The sequence below is a fragment of the Tinamus guttatus genome, unplaced genomic scaffold (genome assembly GCF_059628265.1).
Source record: "Tinamus guttatus ecotype Peru unplaced genomic scaffold, ASM5962826v1 Tinamus_guttatus_pri_ptg000197l, whole genome shotgun sequence".
Classification (NCBI taxonomy): Eukaryota; Metazoa; Chordata; class Aves; order Tinamiformes; family Tinamidae; genus Tinamus; species Tinamus guttatus.
This window is the reverse complement of record NW_028288731.1, coordinates 4370820-4388872: the sequence shown is the minus strand read 5'-3', so window position 1 is coordinate 4388872 and position 18053 is coordinate 4370820. Positions and strand designations below refer to the sequence as shown.

The 18053-nt window shown below is 38.7% G+C and overlaps 1 pseudogene across 1 annotated transcript in view; it reads right to left on the bottom strand.

The window, feature by feature from the left end:
* LOC104565871 (aldehyde oxidase 2-like) overlaps positions 1-18053 on the bottom strand; it is a 53758-nt pseudogene that overhangs the window by 31133 nt on the left and 4572 nt on the right. The window contains exons 5-24 of the transcript XR_015913309.1: positions 17744-17870; positions 16684-16745; positions 16079-16165; positions 14817-14897; positions 12875-13019; positions 12172-12264; positions 10998-11149; positions 10648-10741; positions 10053-10162; positions 8324-8515; positions 7920-8075; positions 7668-7760; positions 6625-6794; positions 5802-5913; positions 4833-4952; positions 4410-4506; positions 2734-2850; positions 1177-1310; positions 669-756; positions 282-368 (exon numbers count right to left, since the gene is read on the bottom strand). The product of XR_015913309.1 is annotated as an aldehyde oxidase 2-like (transcript). The remainder of the gene's footprint in view (positions 1-281; positions 369-668; positions 757-1176; positions 1311-2733; positions 2851-4409; positions 4507-4832; positions 4953-5801; positions 5914-6624; positions 6795-7667; positions 7761-7919; positions 8076-8323; positions 8516-10052; positions 10163-10647; positions 10742-10997; positions 11150-12171; positions 12265-12874; positions 13020-14816; positions 14898-16078; positions 16166-16683; positions 16746-17743; positions 17871-18053) is intronic.

The window sequence follows — 18053 nt, the reverse complement described above, 5'->3', positions numbered from 1 at the left end:
TAATAATATGCTACCTAATAAAACTTCTGTCTTGGGCATGTTTCACTGAATTTATAAATATGGATTTTCTATTTCCAATATTCCTGGAGAGTAGATATTATACCTCCTTAATGAGATTCTGTAATCTGCATCTGGATTACAGATTCATTTCCACTTCAAACAGGTGAGAGGTACTTAACAAGACTAGACACATCCTTAATAGAAATAGTTTCTGAGAAGGAGCTTCTATTTTCATTTTGTGGCCAGTTAAGTATAAATGGTATCAGTGAAGGAGGACTTACCAACTCAGATTCATCTTTTGTACAGCCACCATTTTTATAACACTGAAAATCTGCTGCTATGATTCTACCATCATTCATGAATCCAACCTGTAAGAGAGCAACCAATACACTTGTAGTCTTTTATCTGATTTATTTCAAACTTTTTTTTTTTTTTTTTTTGTAAATAAGATAACACACTTACAAGCACAGCATGAGGTTCAGGCTACAGAACAGAATGGGGATTTTAGCACTGAACTGTAAAAGAGACCTGCAGGGATTTATGACTAGGATTAGGATTTCATAACAGGAGGCGATAGGTTTTATGCTCTGCTGTGCTGGTCAATAAAATGATGATTTGCCTCAGATGAAACCTAGCAATTCAGCAAAGATTCTTCTCCTCTCACTCACTTTATATTTTCCAAAGAAGGGGTGCCATCCACCAGTGATTAACATATTCATGTCTCTTTCAAGGACAAAACGAATTGAACGCCCAGTCCTAAATTGAACATAAAAACAAAACAAAAACACTCTTATTACGACCTATCCACGCACATCACAAAAATGCTACATGGTTAACCTCTTAGTGATGACCATAGTGGCACGCTTTAGGATGAACAGCCCATTCACTAAATATCTAGAAGAAAATCAAGCATTGTGTCTGGGAAAGGCCTGAATGGTTGGGATTTGTACACATCAGTCTTAAGAGAAAATGCTTGAAGGCCTTTGTTTTACTTATCACATCGTGAGTGAATTCGATTGCCAAAAGCCCAGACTCTGAAACCTCTATCACAGATTTGCTGCCAAATAGAGTAGAAGGACAATGTATTCAAACCAGCACTCCAGTAGATTTCAGGATTGCTTTTAATTGTCTTGTCAGCTTTAATCTGTTTTAGCTAAATCATAGAAAAGGACTTACTTGTTGGCTGCCACTGCTGCAATTACAGCAAAGAAAGAAGGTTTGGTAACCTTCCCCCCGAAGGCTCCACCAACACGCTTCATGTGGCACATTATCTTGTTGGACTGGAGGTTTATAGCTGAAGACACTAATTCCTGTGGAGATTAACACCCAGGATTTTATTGAGGACCAGCATTTGTCTACCAATGTATATTAAAAAAATGTGTATTTTCCTTGGCTAACTGTATAACAGAACCTAACAAGCCTAAGGAATCATAGTCAGAAAATTCAAGTTGCTATCGATACAAAAAATACTTCAAACAAGTGAAGATAATGAAAGCACAATCTAATGGAAAGTAGATATGGAACAATAGCTCCACGACATACTTTATATCTGGAATCAGATCCTCAGTCTAGAACTGCACATTGCATTGCAACCTAGATATAAAGCATTCACTGAGTTGGATGGAATGGAGTGATCATTTACAGCACAGAGGAGTGTGCGTTCTGAAAAGATCTCCTCACACAGAGATGCCAGAAATGCAAATAGAGGCTTGACTGAAAAAGGAGTTCAGGATTATACTTGCACAGCTGTCAGGAAAAGCTTTAAAAATGCAATGTAGTGATCAGCTGTAAAAGATAATCCTAACCATGTAGAAATTAACATATATTCATTAAAAATGTTTATTCTGCAGGCCCAGAATTCAATCCTGTTTTCATCTAGGATCTGTTAACGTTTCTTTTTCAACATTATTTTATATAATTCATATATTTCCATTATTTATATATTACTTTACCATTATTTACACACGACACCATCATCATTAACAGAACGACTTATATTAACAATGCAATTCTTTTTTTTTTTAAAGCTGAAAATGCTCATTCCTGCAAAAAGCGAGCATCCAATTCATGATTCATGCTTGGAATTCAGCATTTTCACTGATTTTAGTAGGTTTTGCCCAGTATATCTGAAACAGAGACAGACTGAGGCCTTAAAAAAAAATAAAAAAAAAAATCTCTCACATTCTCTCTAAAGAGCTCTATTATCCGTTCTTTGTCCATCCAATAGTTATACTGCTCATTATGTCCACACTGGTCTGGATAGCACAAATAGCAACCTACTCACAGGACTCACCTCTGCGTTCAGTCTCATCATTAGTGCAGCTTGGTCTCTTACTTTTATAACAAGATCCAAATCAATACAGCTAAATTGGGAGCACCACTAGAGAGTTTGAGGAGAAGCACAGAAGCCTGAAAGCAACACTCTTCACAAGGCCATGTAGTTCAGCTTTAAGATTACTTAGGAAAGAAACGGTCACAACCTGAAGCACCAAAAGTTCCACAGGAACTTAAGGAAAAATTTCTTGTCAGTGAGGGTTCCAGAGCACTGGAACAGGCTGCCCAGGGAGGTTGTGGAGTCTCCTTCTCTGGAGATCTTCAAACCTGCTTGGACGCAGTCCTGTGCCACGTGCTCTAGGTGACCCTGCGTGTGCAGGGGGGTTGAACTAGATGGCCTCTAGAGGTCCCTTCCAACCTTAACAATTCTGTGATTCTCTGATTTATGCTTTGCTTTACCTGTACATCTGTTGAATGCTGAGTTGCCACATACACATCCATTTCTTTATCCTCCAGTCTTGGAATAACAAGCACACCGTTCATCTCCAGATTCCTGTCCTCCAATATGCAATTCACCTGCACATTTACAGTTACAAGAAAATCTAAGCTGGGTTTCATGATCAAATAAACAGAGAGGGAGTTTATATATGCCTATATATGTATAACAGAGAAGAAAGACAGTTTCATTTATTTCTGATTGTATGTCACGTTTACGCCTGGTGACACTATGCGTTTATTAGAAGGAAATCAGTCTGTTATATCAGCTAATGCTTATATAACTTGTTTTCTCCCCTGGATAACCTCAATATCGGATTTTTTTTTTCCCCCTTAAGAAGGCTACATCTCATCTACTATAACAGAACTACAATCCATGCTCTTCTGAATCATTCCATGAGTGAAAACACAGCTTTTCTTGTCCTTTCTTTCCTAGTATTCTCTTCTATTGCTGCACTTTATTCAGCTCAGTCTTGACACTTTCCTTCTGGACCGTTCTGAGGAAAATCAGTTAACACAGTACAGTTCAGAAAAAAAATCTGTCAATTCTCTATATGATCTTAACTTTATGCTATTCTTGGATCTAATATTTCCCTAGCAGTTGTTCCTGAAATACATGATTGTGCAGAAGCAGTAGGGATCAGATTTGAAGCCACTAGAGGCTGACATGACTTTTAATCAGGAACAGTTAGAAAAAGTCCACAGCATAGCAGAGAAAAAACAAGAAATCATCAGAGGTCATGGTCCTACATGGAGAGACAGACCAAACTGAGGTGGCCCAACCTAATAAGAAGAGAGAGAAGATACGAATTTTGAAATATATAGAACACTGCTGCTAAAAGGAAGAGAACAATCTGTGCTACGTGTTCACATGTTCACAGCAAGCAGAACAAGAAGCAAACTAGGATTTAACTTGCAGAAAGTTCAGTTAGCTGTGAGGAAAACTTCTAATGACAGGCATGCTGAAGCACTGGAATAATCTGGGAATACTGTGGAGTATTCATGTCTGAAGCTCTCCACATAATAATTAGATAAAACTAATCATTCTCTCAAGGATGATACAGATAGAATTGATACTGATGGCTTGCTAAGTTCCCTTTTATGATCCAGTAGGTGTTTCTACATGTAAGAGAAAACCTCATCTGCAGAAATTTGAGGATAACAGCAGAAGGTAGACACAGTAATATATGTTAAAAGAGAACAATCAGAAAATTACACAAGCATTATCTAGGCATTTGTAATGTTCATTAGCAAACTTTAGAGCTGCATGAAAGTGTTAAAAACAGAATTAGAAGTGTTAGAAAAGAATTAAAGCTAGCCAAACCACTAAAGTATACATTGATATTATATATTAATATCAAAATGGTAAAGGCTGCAAGGCCTTTAAAGGATGCAACAAGATTTAAGCTGGGTTTAACTACACAGGAGTTCAGTTTGACTGTATATCAAAAATTAATGCTGTCATATCAATCCTAATCTCCTTCTGCAGTATTAATGCTATACACAATCTTGAGTAACTTTAGTTGAGAAAAAAATAGAAATTAAAATTCAATCACCATCTGGAAGGAGTCAGATTCTGAACTAGCAGAACTGCTCCCCTCCCTGATCTCACACACTGCATGTTCGTACACTGCATGTACCTTCTATGATTTCATCAGCAGATTTAAATCCTTTCTCAATATTTCCTTTTTCTAGTTTTCTTTCTTCAGTAATCTATGAACTATGTTCTACTGCATCCTACAGAAAGAAAAATAAGTCAATTATAATTTAGAAAGAATAATCATCCGTACAACTAGATACCACATATGGTGGTAGTTCGGTATTAGAAAATGCAGGTCAATTCTTTCCTCTCCAAAGAGCTTTTTGTTTGTTTGTTTGTTTTTGAGTTCAACTCATCATCTCTTTTCCTCAGTCATCATCATGAAAAAAAAATAAAGTTACATCTCATATCAAAGAAAGATAATCCAAAGCCTGGTAGAGATCTGCACAAGGAGGAAAATAATGGAGGAGATGACTTAAGCGTGATACCAGGCAAGGAGGAGGAGATTAATGGACAAAATTACCTTAATGGACAGAATTGGCTCCAGGTCTTTATACACTATCTTCACCTTTTCAGCACCTTGCTTTGTCTGAGTCAGTGACTCTGCAACCACAGCACAGATTATCTGACCAACACAGATCACCTGCAAGAGACCAGTGTATTACGCAAGGAAAAAGTGTAGGAGTTGTTACTTTCCTGTACAAAAAAAGTGTGTCTTGGGGGAGCAGGTTACACTCAATTATACTCCACTGTGAATACAGTCCCAATGCAGATCTATCATCAATGGATAAGAAAGGCTGCTGGCATCCTTCATCTGCTTCAATTTTTCCAGCATTATGAATGTTGATGACATCGGCAGTCATGAACATTTCCCCTGTATCTGTCCTGGGGTAGCCAGGCAGTGCAGTAAGTAAAACATCCTGCGGCACAGGCCACTTTCCTTGTGTTTGCTAGCAGAGGTAAGAGCAATACACTAGGAATTACGCTTGGCCCTTTATCAATTCCAGTCTACAGTGTCACTTTTGGTGGAGACATAAGGACTGGAACAAGCTGTATAGTCATGCAGGCTGCATTTCTTAGTTCTGCTGATATGCAATAATAAGAGTCAGAGTGTTGCCTCCTATTGTCATATTCTCATGTACAAACTGGCAACCAAATTCATATCAAATCCATCTGGCAAAATTCTCACCTCATTTCTCATCCTCAAAAGTCTCATATGCCAGACCTATTTCATCTTTTCTCAGAAGGCACAGTAATTGCTAAAGAATCACTGATGATTCATTTAAAACCCAAGTAATTTAAAGGATTTTTTCCTGTATCTCTCATTGGGAAATGGCAATTCTTTACAGCCCAACCTGCCCAGCACTGCACTAATAGCTCTTACAGTCATTCTCTTTTCATTGCAACAAGAACAGTAGTTGCATTTTTTGTTGTTGTTGTTGTTGTTAACTGAAGCAAATTGTCCAGTCACGCAACTAGAAGCAAGAAATACCTCGTCTTCTGCAAATGCCTTCTCATCGTTGCCGTTTTTCCCTGGAATGTCTTTTGCTGTCACCCCATCAACTACTCCTGGCACCTGAAGGGCCTCTGATGCATCAAAGGAGAGCATACACATAAACGAATACAGTACATGGTGTCAGCAATTCATGCACTTCAGGGCAGAAACACATTCCATTTAATATTCTGAGCAAAGGACAATCTTTTCACAGAGAAGAAATTGGAGAAGTGTTGATTAGCGTATTCAAAAAAAGTGGCAAGCATGAGCATCTGCCCATGAATAGCAAAAAATGGCTCCTTAAATTTTTGTCCCGGAACATTCAAGATTTAAGAATATATTTTCTTTCTACACTTTTTGTACTGAAAGGAGTGAATGCATTAGTACGGAGTCCCTGTCCATATCTGACACCATCTGAAGAACACAGTAAGTACAATGAAACTACCCAGCAAATTCAGTTGACTTCAAATGGTGATGGCTATGAGGAAGATTGTGTGATACCAGACCTTCTGGGAAACTGGGCAGTGAGACACTGTTTGCTGAGTGTGTGACAATAGGCAGCTCCTGTATATGACGTGTATCAAATAGATGCATGCTTCCTTGCTTCATTCAGGAAAGCCATGCATTAAAGACAAGCAAACAAAAATACCTTATGTCCTTTCTATGAATTATTTTCTCTAGACCCTCTTCTTTTTTCCAACCCCAGCTTGATGAAATGAATGGAGGTTAATTAGAACGATGGAAATGTGCTGGAAATGTGGGGCAAAGCACGCAAATGACCTCATATTATAACATATCTCTGAGATTTTTTCTTACTTACGTGATCTTTGCATGGGCTTTAGCCCTGGTGACCACAGCCAGGGCAAGTTCTCCACCAACGTGACGAATGTCGTCCACGTAAAGTGTTTCACCAGTGGCGTGCTTAACGCCAGACTGGTGCATGACGGGATGTCCCACAGGATCCTGTGGCGACTGTCCCGGGTCAACATCCTGCATAATATAGGAAGGTGTTACCCTCAAGCTGGAATAATAATTATACAAAGTCTTACTCACGAACACTTTCTTAGATCCCTTTGCGATTAGTAAATGCATGTGGAGAACATCTAGATTTTATGACAATATTCATGGGCAACATTTGAAAGTGCCAATTTCGTTTTTTAGGAACTGTGGCATACTGGCACCAATGTGTGGGGCCTGACTGAGATCAGAAGAGTCTACTGTATTAAATACTAGTCACATCTGTGGTTAATGGCAGTCTTTTCCCCAGAAAGACCAGACATGTAAATGGAAAAAGCAAGAAAAAGAGGTTATGAGGGACAAAATGACTTGTCCACACAGTGGAACTGTGGCCTGTTAGCTAATCAGTCTGCTGGGAGCACACTGCTTCTCATAGCAGTCTTCAAAAAGAGTGTTTAGCATCACCACCGCTTTTTTATTGAAATCTTCCACTGAAACTTTTTCACATGCCAGTCAGTTCTCCACCTTCATATTGTACCTTTGTAAATGAGTCATTAAGGCTTGATCTATCACTGCATGTTGCTCCATTTGGTTTATTTATTTTCACTGAGGCCCACTGGATAGCTTTACTGAGATCACTACTAAATCTTGCTGAAGTCTTGCTTGGCTGAAAACTGTGCCCTGTTTCAGCTATGTCAGGGTAGATACAGCGAGATGCTGCAAAACCCCTTGAGTTCATTTGCATCCTGAGAAACCTGGAAATTTATTAAAAAAAAATCCCACAGGGTCAACTGTTCAAGCAGCTTCATATTACGATTATTGCTGACTTATAAATGAAAAGTAAAAGGAGACAATAGTCATGAAGACAGGGAGTCTGTGGCACTCCTAGCTACAAACACACCTCACCTGGTAGACTTGGACCCCCTGAGGAACATCGCTTTGTAGCGCTCCCAAGGCACTCCTCTGCTTCTCGGAGAGTTTAGCATACTTGCTGGGATACTGAGAAAAAGGCGATGTCAGACCTTTATTTCTACAATTAAGTTCTTTCCTTCACATCTATTGAAATAAAGCTTAGCACTTTTACCCTTCCTTGCCCAGATCATTAAAAAAACTGAGATTTTCTGCAGCCTGGATGCTGCTGGGGTGTGCAGTGCTTACCATCTGATGTAAACCATTTAATACTTCCAGGTAAAATCTGAAAAGGAAGCTGACAACCAGAGTCCATCTGTATTTGACTTTCCCACCCACAGGTGATGTAGAAGGAGAAATTTCCTCAAGCACCAGCTTGCAAGCTTCGCTCAGGAACTCATCATTCTATTGCCTGTTAGAAGAATAGACTAGCATGAATAAAGTGTCTATAAACATGCAGCTAAAGCTAATGTAAAATATGTTGAAAGTTGCGAGTGAAGTAAAACAAGGTATAGCAAGCAATAACCTATTGTTAGTGAAGGCTTAACAAGTAGAGGTTGTGAGAAGCTGACGCTGGGATCTTCCACTGACAGAATCCAACAGACCCCACACATCACAGCATGCCTTGTGCATGCTTAAATACATTAAATCACCCAATACCTTCCTATAAGTTTCTCACAAGATTTTCTTGCACTGATTGTAGTTGAGCTAATGCCTCCATATAAAATACTCAGATCTTCAATGGTGTCTGTGCCTGGACTGAAGAGGACACGCATTCCAGAATTCACTACGGAAAAAGCATTTTTCCGACATTCAGCCTGTCTGAAGGCTGAAATAAAGTCATCCTAATGGGAAAAAAAAAAAAAAAAAGGAAAGATTCCATCAATGTCAGAAACTGACCTTGTTTAAAAACAAAAAACCCCACTCTTCATATTTCGTTTGTTCCCATTGACCAAATATTTCCTTTTAAACATTTAAAGGAACATTTGTTAGAATTAGTGTTCTAGTTAACTGTTCTAATCACTTTGAAGTACCAAGCTGATCACAGACATACATGCTGAACCGTATTTGAGGTCATCCATATGTAAGCAAAACATGTCAAAATTTAAATTTTAGTTTTTTTGCTGTTCATTCGCTTACTGTTGACAAATCTTGGGGGGGGTGGGAAAGCGTGCATGTGCATTTTCATTTATCAGCAAAACTAATCAAAGAGGCAATTCAAATGAAAGAGAATAACAGAAACAGCCTACCAAGAAATCGTGACGAGTTAATTTCCTGTAGTGAGGCTGCTGAGTATCACATGCTATGCATGTGACTGTTGACAGCTAATTCTCATCTTTGAAGTGCCTTTTTGAGTAATGCACTTATCTCCCATTTTCATGTATTCCAGTAGCACTTACAGTGTTACTGTCATTTTATCTGCCAGCCTGTTTGTCTCTCAAATCGCCACTAAGACTCAGAGTTTCTGGCAGCAGAAGCGCCCTTGTTGGCACCAGCACAGATTAGGCTATTAAGAACTTTAAGCTCATGGAATCGTGTAGTTTTTCATAGGAAATCTATGGCCAGCCTCTAAGAGGCAACAGCACTCCTCCAGCATAAGAGGAGTTCAAATTGCTTTATTGCAATGGTCAGCTATTTTGGCTCACTCTCCTATTGAAAGACTGTCAGAGATTCCTATGGTCACTCCCTCATTGACTAGGATCCCCAACATACTTGCTTGTACTCCTTCCTTGTCCAGTAGTTTTCCTCACACCCACTAGAGGGATATCTAAGAACACAGTTATCAATGACACAATCTCCTTTGCCTCTCAAAGCCAGGTTCTGCCACCCTTCCTCATAACACATTTATTGTGAGTAGTCCCAGAGAGAGTCCCAAGACGGCTCCGAGCGTAAATCACTAATTATTTAGTGAGAAGAGGCCAGAAAAACTTTTGCTCTGACCACCCTATGACAGCATGGGCTTTTTCTTGCGAGGATTCAGACAGCCCAAATTTCTGCGTGAGGGCCACAAAGAAGTAGAAGATCATGGCTGGCTGGCTGAGCTGTAACTGAGAGGTGACACCGGGAGGACAGAGCCTCTGAGCTGTTTACATTGCAGCAGTCATCTGTATGTTTAGGGGCCAAATTCAAAGTCCACTAAGATAATGGAAACATTCCCAGTAACTACACTGGGACCTGAATGAAATCTGTGAAATATCACTCAAATATTAGCTTAGTATAAAGCTGCATTGAATGCTTCTCTCATCCAATATTTAGACTGAAATGTACAATGCTTTTAATCTTTTTCAGGGTTTTCTTTAAGAGATGAGGCTATGCAATACCTCCATACACCTAAAATACTAAAAATAATCTGGGAAAAAAAAAAAGCACCAGAGACCTTACCTTCTTAGAATATGGGATGAGAACAGAGACAATGACCTCCTTTGGCTTAATGTCTGCATGCTCATAGCCAGCAAGAAACTCACCACTTAAAAGAATCTGTCGTTTGCCATCTGTTGGAGAAAACAGCAATCTATTATTGAATGCAGAGCAAGAAAGAAAAAACTTATGCTTTGCAAACTCAAATTCCATTGAATACTCAAAGGAAAAAAGAAAGCCAAAGCTTAGCATGAAAGTGACCTCGACATTCGAGGATGTTAGAATCTTAGAGTGAAAATAACCCTCCAAAAATACTATCATTAAAATTAAATGAATACAAAGGGACAAGAAGAAGAGCTCAAATTTTCAGTGAGTGCTATTCTCAGTGGAAAAATACCAGGAAAGCCAAAGTTCTGCAGTGCAATGGTCTTACTGAGCATATGGCCAGCTCTATTCCAGAGCTGATCTTAGACTGCAAAATTCTTTGGGTGCAAAGACTGAAACTTATGATAGAAAATTTATGGAAATATATGACTGGAAATTGTCACCTACAATCATATTTTTGTTGCACTGCTCTGCCCACCTGGAAAGGATATTTGACAGGGAGTCCCCATCTTACCTGCTGATTCCAAGTTGAGGACTGATTTGCCAACAGATAAGATTGGGTTCAAATCCCAAGCTGATCCCCTGCTTACAATGTGTCCTCCTAAAGACTATAATGAACAATTAGGTTGTTTTTTAAGTTTGTCCTTCTTACATATAACAGGAATCTTTATCGTAATCCCATGTTAATTATTTAAAAGCCCTGCTGGAAAAGTATATTTTTGCTTTGTTCATTTTTAAGATCTGTATTTGTTCTTTTTATATGCCACACCCAGCTTTTCTCTCTGATGCCACAGATTCGCAAGTAGCATTCATACAGCTGTGTCTGTAGTGTTGGCTAATACACTGTCATTGCTGAATACATACAGCTGTGCTTCTGATCTGTTCTCCAGCTAGAGTTCTCAGCTGCTGCAAAAGAGCTTAAAAAACCTTTGTTTTCTCCTCTGGTACTTTTGGGATTGTCTCCATCAGGATGTCTCTAAGCTGGGCCAGGCTGCAGGCAGCTCCTATTACTAGCCCTGAAATCAAATTAGTTTAGACAATGAGATCATAATACCATACTATAAATGCGACAGCTATACAACTCACAAGGCTTCTAAACGTTTGCTTTTGAACACAGATTTTCGCAGATGGATAGCAGGGTAGCAAAGAGAAATGAGAGTAAAATGCATGTCTGTATACGTACGTGTATGTCAGTTCATGTCAGTGAACCCTGGAGGAAGCCTGCAGAAAAGCCTCTAAAGAGCTTTTTCTGAACAAAGGCCATACCCTAAAGCAATCTTTTATTGAGGTGTCCTTAAATGCAGCATTGCACTAATACATAATAATTAGGAAATGTTTACAATTCATTTGACGCCACCTAAAATGTAAATCAAACAGCTAGGAAAACGTAATGAGAGAAAGTAATTCATAACAAAATGTTAATTTATCTGATTTTAATAACTTAACTTTCCATGAAGGAGATGCTACATTTCATAATTTTGCTACAGACGCCTCCACTCACTCAGTGATGTGCCTGTTGGATTGGGTTCTCAATTGATGTACATTAGTACATCCCTTCTAATGACTGTGGTCATTTCTATTAGCTGAGAAAACAGCCCAACTATTCTAAATAAAATCTTTTGATATTTTGGATTTGAACTTTATGTCTAAATATTTTAGGTTGACAATTTAACCCTAACCTAATCAAAATTCTACATGAACTTCAGACTTTTTCAAATCATGTTTGTGATAGAAGGGCATATCACCCCTGCAAAAATAATATAGTAAGGCTGATTTAAGGCTTTTATCTGTATTTGCTGTTTGTAGAAATCTGAGATTTCAATGGAAGTATTTTTGCAGAACAGTCTTATAACTTGTCTGTCAGCACCCATTGTCTCTAGACCATAGATGAGCTGTCATATTCAGTTAAATGACTAACATTTCACTGCAGTAATAATCAACAGTTTTTACTGCTTCTGATGTCTAAAAGCAAAACCCAGTTATCACCGTTTGTACCATCTGCAAAGGCAACTTTCCATCTGAGTGTAAGGAGACTTACCATCATCTGTCCTACTCACAACATACATTTCTGGAATCCTAACAGGATGAAGAATGAGTGGATGGGAGACAGCACTGACATTTTTGTTGAGTCCTGAAAGGTAAGATAACATCATTAGAAATCTGTTTAATGAAAAATGACATTACTCAGTGCTTTTTATACTTTGCTGGGCAATGCACAGAAACTATAAACCCCCAAAGGTTCTCTTTGGGTTTGTGTCCTTGCTGCCCAGCAGTGAAGGAAATGCTCTTAGCAAATACCTCCAACTGATTACTCTCTCAAACTAAAAGGTTAGTGATAATTTAAAACAAAAAAAATTGCCCATAACACGCTGAAACTACTAAGTGCGTGGATATCATGACATATGTGATTATCCTGCCCTTTTATAGGCATTCTTCTGTTATGCTCAAGCTAAAGTGGATGTGAAACTTAGGTTTGCACCTGTGTCAGTGAGTCCTTCCTTATTCACAAAAATAGTCTCTCTGAAGCTACTGGGAGAAGACTGGCAGCCCATATCCTGGGCTCAGGTGGTGGTGGTACTAGTCTAGCTGCTGACATGATGCAAAAAAATTGGGGGAAATGATCTACATACTGAAGCACAAACATTAGGGTGTATTTAGGACTCCTATAGGATAAAATACAGAATTACATACCCACTGGATAATATAATTACTATGTCAAGAGGTCTTTTGTCCTTCTATACCTACACTGGTGTTCCCCAGAACCAAAAGTGCCTTTGGATGCTTGGCTTTCAGTTCCAGAAGCTCCTTCAGGCCAGAGGAAGAAATCCACGTTGTTATCTTGCCACAGAAAATCAGAGGGGTTTTTTGCTGCTCTCGAGCCATTCTCTGTGGTAGAGATGACAAAGATTTTGTACTTTTGACTAATGTCAATATAAAGCACCATATGGAGCACCATATTTAATAGTGTCACGATAGACAGTGAGACATTAATAGGGCTTTTCATCTGAGGTTCCTGCTGTGCTGCACAATTCTGAGCTTTTATTATACCTGTATTATTGCTAGAGAAACTGAGACAGGAAACAGCTAAATGACTTGGTAAGAGAAACACTAAATTAGTAGGCGGGGAAGATTAGTCTTATGTTTTCCTTTCTCCTGCTCTAATCACTCAGAAAGACTCTTCTGTACACAGTAAAAGCAACAGAGCAATGTGACTGGAGCAACCAATGTAACCAGGAGAGCAATTCTGAGGAGACTAGAATCCCAAAATCTCACTGCATATGTGAGAGAATACATGAAGTGGGAGCCAGTCAAGCAGGATCACTGCATCCCCACTTGCTGAGAGCCTTTTATCTGCAATACTATCTCCAAACAATTTCTACAATACATAAAATTTTGTAGTTGCCATCCCATTTGTCTGTAAGGACTAATCTGTTCAGAAAAACTGCCTCTCTGAACTGGTTGATGGGTATACACATTTTTTTTTAATCAAAGGATGTCTTAGGCCCAGCCTGTTATGTAATGCTTTATCCCTTTCTTTCCCTGAAAATATCAGATATCAGTATGCTTACATATTCAACAGGTGTCTTATATAATCAGACCTTCAGAATGTGCAAAAATAAACATTGAGAAACACCTGTCTCTGCAAACAAAGCAATGAACAAACTGGCCAGCAGACAAACCAGAGGAAGGTTGCACTATGGACTGGACTTCTAGGTAAAGGAGTTGCCTGAAGCACATGCAAAAGTTACTGCTACTGTCACTAAATATTACTGTACAGGTGCCTGCACAGCTGCATTCCATATTCTTTTTTTTAATTATTATTTTTTATTTTTTTATTTTTTAAAAGCATATTCTCCATACAGGTTTAATTTCTAAACCACAACACTTAGTGGCCAGCTTGTCCAAATTAACAGACTGCTTGGAACTCCCACAGTATTCCAGTAATGGAATCAATCAAATAAATCACTTTTATAGAGCTTTAGTAGCCTGGAAAAACAGTCGTCTTCTCCTGAACATTCAGAATAGATGGCAGCACCATTTTGTTTCTGGCAGAGCTGCTTTTTGAGCCAGCAACAGTTTAACAAAGATCTTTAATCCAAGGATAACAGTTGCAAAAGGCCCATTTAATACACACAGCCTTAAAGCAAAGATCAGTCAAAGGCAGGTCAAGACAAAACTGCCTTCCACTTCAAGGATTCACAGAGGAGCTTATGCCTTACTTTCTGCACAGGAAGGCCAGCACTAAACAAGGAAGTTGTCCTCTATTTCTGCGTGCTCGCAAAGTCAGCTACCTCACACAAAGAACATTATGGAATGTTCTAACAAATCAAAGAACCAGCTTATGTTTTCTTAGGCCCCAAATGAACTTTTGTGTCCTTGAAATGACTGTGTAATAGCAGCAAGAATCGCCTGAGAACGTTTGCATTAAGCATGCAAATGTGGAATTTCAAAAGAAGGCAATGAAACAGGAGTGGAGTTTAAAAAAAAAGAAATATAATAATGATGACATAAAAATTATCAAAAGCAAAATACCTCATTATGTTTTACTCAAACTGATCTTTCTGTTATCCACGGATAAATTATTCAATTTCACAAATCCAACAAAATTTCTAAATCTGTACCAACTCAGCCATCCTTGGATGATAAATAAAGATAAGAAAGAAGAGTGCTTAGTTCACTCACCATTAGTTCAGGAGGAAATATAAATTCTTGTGTTGGATCGATGGGCTGGAATTCTTTTGGATTGCAAAGACCTGAACACATCTGCAAATAAATAGGGGAAAAAAAAAAAGAATTCTTATGTTCACAGGAACTTACAAGCCTCTGTCAACAGACGAGATTCTCCAGCAATTGCTGCATTGCCAGATTTATGTTTCACAGTAACTTTGGCAACAGTTGGCCAACAATTTTTGGTTCTTAAATGAGAAATTACAGTACATATATGTGCACAAACACATATACATGCATCCTGTTACACTCCTCAGGTCTATGAGGTTTTTCTGCTGTCAAAACAAGTTCTCCTCCCATCACTGAAGACCTTCTAGTTCCGAGAAGTGTGCTTTAAAGGCTCCTTAAAGCTTTTCTTTCAGGGAGTTCCACTTCCCATCATGTAGCTATACGGAGTCATTTTAGGGCACTATGGCCTCTTGAAAGTGGGCAAAGACAAGTTCTGATAGACCCATAGCGTTTGGAGGACTGCTCTGAAGGCCAGACATTTCAGATTCTGAAGACCTTATATGTACTGAAATCCTCATCTGTACCCTTATACGTAGTAATTGGGGGACCTTGGCAAGAGGAAATATCAGTGACTTGAGATTTTTAGTCTGTGCAATATCTTTCATATGCAGCATGCGATAAAACAATGTATATTTTTCTTACTATTTTGAAGCAATGCCAACATATCAAGTATTGCAGAATGCAAAAAAGAGACACCTCTTTCCTGAAGATACTCGAGCCATTAACACACAGCAAAGCATACGGAAAGCTCTATGAATACAAACTGATGGTGCACATTGATAGGTTTGCTTCACCTTTAGAAATTCAGATTTAGTGTCCCAAGCACTCAAAAAAACAAGCCATGCTGATGGCTGCAGAACTTCTAATAGTGGAATTCAGCTTTAGATCAGGACCGGCCTTTTTCATCAAGGTAGATTTGATCAACAGTTTCCTTTCTCTCAAAATAAAGAAGACTTAAAGGAAGTCCACACACTCACTGGAAAATGTCACTAAATGGGCCACTATGTGACCTACTTCTGATTACATGGCAAGGCAGATATGCTTGTGCTAGTTTTTTCTAGCACCAAGAGCATGGAGTTCACTCTGGGCTAACAGCCCAAGAAGAGAAAAGTAGCTTCTGCCATAGTTCAAGATGGCCCTCTCCTACAAAGTTTATAATGGAAAAAAAAAAAGAAAGAAAAAAAGAAAAATATTCCAAAGCATCTTACCTGACCTCCTGTAGAAGATGATTCCACATGTTCTTCCTAATCGAAGCAACACTGTCCAGTTCCTCTGAGTTGGCAAGGCTTGGGCTCCTAAAGAAACCATATACTATTCTACAAAAGCAGTGGGGCCACTTTATGACATTTTCTTTTGTTTTATTCTTCCTTTTCCAAGCCTTCTGTTCCTTTTCCTTTTTCAAGTGAAAGAACAAATTTGTTCTTTGGATCAGCTGGTCCAGGAGACCCGTTAAATCATGGGGGTCCCAGGAATGAGTACCTTTTGTATATCCCTGTACCTTTATCAATAAAGTGAAAAGTTAAAAATTAAAAAACTTGAAATGACTTCAGTGGTGCCTGGATCAAACCATTGGAGCTGATGCAAAGGACTCATAAGTGCATTGCAAGACATGTAAACCTAAAGTCAGTGGCAGCTCTAAGTGCTCAGCACATGTGAAAACCAAAAGAAGTGATGAACCAGCTTTTCCAAAGCCTCAGCCAAAAAGAGTTTTCAGGTGAAGCCAGATTTCAGGTAGGCATGTCCTGGAGGCTCCGCGTTTTCAGGTATGACCAACTGTCCCAAAATAAGAAACATTTTGAAAACACTGACTTACCACAGCAAAAGATGCATAGCTGTGTATAATTGGCCTGTATCCTGTACAACGGCACAAATTACCTGAAATAAACAACATAATATTGAGTCATAAGAGACAAAGATAAGGTTTGAGAGCACTAGCAAATCTGGAAATGGTCTGGAATTAACCTGTAGATGAGACATGCTGAAATTTATTTCTCAAATCTCCAGTAGGCAAAATGACACCTGTAAAAACGTGAAACATTCTTTTAATAGTGATTGTAATGCATGGTTAAAATACATATATTTTAAAAGACTATTTCTAATAGCATAATGAATTATTTTTATGATGTCATGAATGTGTGTCAGAAATAAAATTATGAAAAGCATCTAAGGGTACATGTGACTACTACTCAAACCATGACCACCACTAGGTACTACAGTCTTGGGTTTTATAATACAATCAAAAATCCACTGCCATTCATCATTACCTTGTTTCTGTGTACAGTTAACAGCAGTAGTAAAGTCCCTACTTGAGGTTCTGTCATTTTTTTTTCCATGAAGTCAAAAATTACTTGGTGGAGGGATCAGTTATTTTGGGAGGTATTGGCATGATAGGAAACTTGGGCCTAGAAGTGATTTGAAACCTTTCATTTATTGGGGTCAATCTTTCTTGAAGAGTAGTTAAATAATTAAATGGGCTAAAATGTCATCTAATCTATTTCCCCTGCCACTGTCTGTTAAAACCAGTATTAGGCACTTCACACTGTTGATGGGTGAGTACTTACACTGCAGGTAGAAAGAGCCTACTTTTTCCTGGTAACGTTCATGTCATATTGCATTCTATTGAGGCTGCTGTAGGATAGATGTGAAAGCAACCTGGCCTAAATGCAGAGATTTTCAGAAATATTTAGCCAGTGCTAATTGCTACCAAGCACACCATCTGAAATCTCCAGTCTGAACTGCCTTTTTATGGATTTGAGATGTCCTTAGAGTCCATTTTGAAATATCATCTACTGTTCTTTGAGTCAAACCATGACCTCAGCAATCAGGCTTTATCCCTTTATTATACTTCTTGCAACTTGCTATCTGAAACTTACCATCCAGAGCAGAAATGATCTGTTCCATGGAAGGTTTTGGATGATTTCTCAGTAAAGAATAAATGGACATCACCATTCCCGGGGTGCAGAAGCCACACTAGGAGCTGTGGCATTTTGCCAGCCTTTCCTAGAAGGAAAGAGGAGAAAAAAAAGGAAAAAAGAAAAAAAGAAAGAAGTCCTGATTCCAGTGTATAGCTTCACTGGGTGCCTGAATCTTCAGGTATGTCACCTACAGGCTATAGGTCAGGAGCAGCATTTTGGCTATTCCATCATGAACATTCCTGAAAAAACCACTATGAGTGCTGTCATC